Source organism: Hordeum vulgare, chromosome 2H (assembly GCF_904849725.1).
Source record: "Hordeum vulgare subsp. vulgare chromosome 2H, MorexV3_pseudomolecules_assembly, whole genome shotgun sequence".
In the NCBI taxonomy this organism is placed as follows: Eukaryota; Viridiplantae; Streptophyta; class Magnoliopsida; order Poales; family Poaceae; genus Hordeum; species Hordeum vulgare.
Genome location: NC_058519.1, coordinates 152,353,267 through 152,358,112, shown reverse-complemented (window position 1 = coordinate 152,358,112; position 4,846 = coordinate 152,353,267).

Genomic DNA, 4,846 nt, shown 5'->3' with positions numbered 1-4,846 from the left:
TTGTTCTTGAGGACATGGGATAAGTCATGCTATAAGTAGTCATGTGAATTTGTTATTCGTTCGATATTTTGATGCGTTGTATGTTGTTTTTCCTCTAGTGCTGTTATGTGAACATCTACTACATAACACTTCACCATTATTTGGCCCTAGAGGAAGGCATTGGGAAGTAGTAAGTAGATGATGGGTTGCTAGAGTGACAGAAGCTTAAACCCTAGTTTATGCGTTGCTTCGTAAGGGGCTGATTTGGATCCACTAGTTTAATGCTATGGTTAGACTTTGTCTTCATTCTTCTTTCGTAGTTGCGGATGCTCGCGAGAGGGGTTAATCATAAGTGCGAGGTTTTTCCAAGTAAGGGAAGCACCCAAGCACCAGTCCACCCACATATCAAACTATCAAAGTAGCGAACACGAATCATATGAACATGATGAAAACTAGCTTGACAGAAATTCCCATGTGCCCTCGGGAGCGCTTTACCTCCTATAAGAGTTTGTTCAAGCTTGTCCCTTGCTACAAAAGGGATTGAGCCACTTTGCTGCACCTTTGTTACTATTGCTACTTGCTACTTTCTATGAATCATCTTTCGGCACCACTATCTTTTACCGATAATTTCAGTGCTTGCACAGAATACCTTGCTGAAAACCACTTGTCAGATCCTTCTGCTCCTCGTTGGGTTTGACACTCTTACTTATCTAAAGGACTACGATAGATCCCCTACACTTGTGGGTCATCAAGACTCTTTTCTGGCACCGTTACCGGGGAGTGAAGCGCCTTTGGTAAGTGGAATTTGGGAAGGAAACATTTATATAGTGTGCTGAAATTTATTGTCACTTGTCACTATGGAAACTAATCCTTTGAGGAGCTTGTTCGGGGTATCTTCACCTCGAACGGAAGCACAAAGAGTTTCTCCGCAACCTGCTGCACCTACTGAAAATATTTGCTATGAATTTGCTTCGGGTATGCTTGAGAAACTGCTGGCTAATCCTTTTACAGGAGATGGAACATCACACCCCGACTTGCATCTAATCTATGTAGATGAAGTTTGTGGTTTATTTAAGCTTGCAGGTTTTCCCGAGGATGAGGTCAAGAAGAAGGTATTTCCCTTATCTTTGAGGGATAAAGCATTGACATGGTATAGGCTATGTGATGATACTGGATCATGGAACTACAACCGATTGAAATTGGAATTTCATCAAAGGTTTTATCCTATGCATTTAGTACATCGTGATCGGAATTATATTTATAATTTTTGGCCTCGTGACAGAGAAAGTATCGCTCAAGCTTGGGGGAGGCTTAAATCAATGTTATATGCATGCCCCAACCATGATCTCTCGAGAGAAATTATCATTCAGAACTTCTATGCTCGGCTTTCTCATGATAATCGCACCATGCTTGACACTTCTTGTACTGGTTCTTTTATGAAGAGAGATATTGACTTCAAATGAAATTTACTGGAAAGAATTAAATGCAACTCTGAAGATTGGGAGTTTGATGAAGGTAAGGAGTCAGGTATGAATCTTAAGTTCGATTGCGTTAAATCCTTTGTTAAAACAAATACTTTTTCTGATTTTAGCGCTAAATATGGACTTGACTCTGAGATAGTAGCTTCATTGTGTGAATCATTTGCTGCTCATATCGATCTCCCTAAAGAGAAGTGGTTTAAATATCATCCTCCCTTAGAAGTCAATGTAGTTAAACCCAATCCAGTTGAAGAGAAAGTCATCGCTTATAATGATCCTATTGTTCCCAGTGCTTAAATTGAGAAACCACCTTTCCCTCTTAAGATGAAGGATCATTCTAAAGCTTCAACTGTGATTGCCTCAGCAACCTTGTTCGAGTTTTGCAGAGATGTAAAGATACCAATCTTGTCTTGAATTGGGAGAAGTGCCACTTTATGGTTAATGAAGGCATCGTCTTAGGCCATAAAATTTCTGAAAGAGGTATTGAAGTCGATAACGCTAAGGTTGATGCGATCGAGAAAATGCCATGCCCTACAGATATCAAAGGTATAAGAAGTTTCCTTGGTCATGTTGGTTTCTATAGAAGGTTCATTAAAGACTTCTCTAAGATTTCTAGGCCTCTTACCAATCTCTTGCAAAAGGATATTCATTTTGTTTTTGACGATGATTGTGAGGAAGCCTTCGAAATACTTAAGAAGGCCTTGATAACTGCGCCTATTGTTCAACCACCTGATTGGAACTTACCTTTTGAAATTATGTGTGATGCTAGTGATTATGCTGTTGGCGTTGTCCTAGGACAAAGAGTTGATAAGAAGTTCAATGTTATTCACTATGCTAGTAATACTCTAGACAGTGCCCAAAGAAACTATGCTACTACTGAAAAGGAATTTTTAGCGGTCGTGTTTGCATGTGAAAAGTTCAGATCTTACATAGTTGATTCCAAAGTCACTATTCACACTGATCACGCTGCTATTAAGTACCTCATGGAAAATAAAGACGCTAAACCTAGACTTATCAGATGGGTTATCTTTCTACAAGAATTTGATTTGCATGTTGTTGATAGGAAGGGTGCTGAGAACCGCGTAGCAGATAACTTGTCTAGGTTGGAGAATATTCTTGATGACCCACAACCTATTGATGATTGCTTTCATGATGAGCAATTGAATGTCATCAATGCTTCATGTAGTACACCGTGGTATGCTGATTATGCAAATTATATCGTTGCCAAATATATACCACCTAGTTTCACATACCAGCAAAATAAGAAATTCTTCTTTGATTTGAGACATCACTTTTCGGATGATCCTCACCTTTATAAAGAAGGAGTAGATGGTGTTATTAGATGTTGTGTACCTGAGCATGAACACGGACAGATCCTACAGAAGTGTCACTCCGAGGCTTACGGAGGACACCATGCGGGAGATAGAACTGCACACTAGGTATTGCAATCAGGTTTCTATTGGCCCACTCTCTTCAAGGATGCCCGTAAGTTTGCCTGTCTTGTGACGAATGTCAAAGAATAGGTAATATCAGTACACGTTAGGAAATGCCTATGAATTATTCACTTGTCATTGAACCATTTAATGTTTGGGGTTTTGATTATATGGGACCTTTTCCAAAATCCAACAGGTATACTCATATCCTAGTTGTTGTTGATTACGTTACTAAGTGGGTAGAAGCTATCCTAACTAGTAGTGTTGATCACAACACTTCTATCACGATGCTTAAAGAAGTTATTTTCCCTAGATTTGGAGTCCCTAGATATCTAATGACCGATGGTGGTTCACATTTCATTCATGGTGCTTTCCGTAAAACGCTTGCTAAGTATGATGTCAACCATAGAGTTGCATCTCCCTATCATCCTCAGTCCAGTGGTCAAGTAGAGCTAAGTAATAGAGAGATTAGACTAATTCTGCAAAAGACTGTCAATAGGTCTAGAAAGAATTGATCTAAGAAGCTTGATGATGCACTGTGGGCTTATAGAACTGCTTATAAAATCCCATGGGCGTGTCTCCGTACAAAATGGTTTACGGTGAAGCATGTCATTTACCTCTTGAGCTAGAGCATAAGGCTTACTGGGCAATAAAAGAGCTCAACTTTTATTTCAAACTTGCTGGTGCGAAGAGGTTATTTGATATTAGCTCGCTTAATGAATGGAGAGATCAGGCATATGAAAATGCCAAGTTGTTTAAAGAAAAGGTTAAGAGGTGGCATGATAAAAGGATACAAAAACATGAGTTCAATGTAGGTGATTATGTCTTGCTATATAATTCTCGTTTAAGATTTTTTGCAGGCAAGCTTCTCTTTGTAGGGGAGAACAATCTCCCTCTAGTCTATGAAGAACTAAATGCTGATCTGAAAAGAATGGAGGTCAGGGAGGTCAAGGAAAGGCTACCTAAAGAAACTAAGGGCAAAAGTAAGGAGAAGAATCCGGCGTTGGACGAAGGGCAATCTGTGCTCAACAAGGAAGAAGCTGAGGAAGAGGATTTTCTTCAACCATACCTCCACCTTTTACCTCCATCCTTGATCGAGCTCTTGAGGTTATGTGAAATAACTCGTGTTCGTAATACTTATCTCACTCGTGAAGTTGTTTTGTTGGAGAAACATATCACAGAGCTCCAAGGTATAAATCAAAGATTGATGGCCCTCTTGGAATCTAAAGACAAAACAACTCCACCACCATCACCTCCGATGGAAGACAACTAAGCACGGGTATGGGCAACCCCTTGGCTTGTGCCAAGCTTGGGGGAGTTGCCCCGGTATCGTATCACCATCATATCTTTTGCCTTTACCTTTTCTTAGTTCGACCTTTTTTGGTTTTATCTTTCTCTAGTAGAATAAAGTTCTTAGTGTTTTAGGCTTGAGTTTTGCTTTGTGTCACCCCCGGTGTATTCGAGTTCGTGAGTCATATAATAAAGAGTGTTTTAGTTAAGGGCCTTGCTTCATGCCATGATCAAAAGAAAAGAATTATAAAAGAACAAAAGCAGGAAAGATCATGTAATGATCTTATGGGAAGTGATGACTTCACATATAAAAAGAATGTTGATTGAAACTTGTTGTGGGTGGACAAACGTAGACCTTGTTCATTGTTGCAATTAATAGGAAGTAATAAAGAAAGAGAGGTTCACATATAAATATATCATCTTGGGCACCATCTATGATTGTGAACACTCACTAAACTATTGCATGCTTAGAAGTAGATGTTGGACAAGGAAGACAACATAATGAATTATGTTTGCTTGGTTCCGAACAATGTTATATGACTATAGATCCCTTAGCATGTGACGCTTGCTTCCACCTCATATCAGCCAAAACTTCTGCACCAAGTAGAGATACTACTTGTGCATCCATAAACCTTCAACCCAGTTTTACCATGAGAGTCCACCATA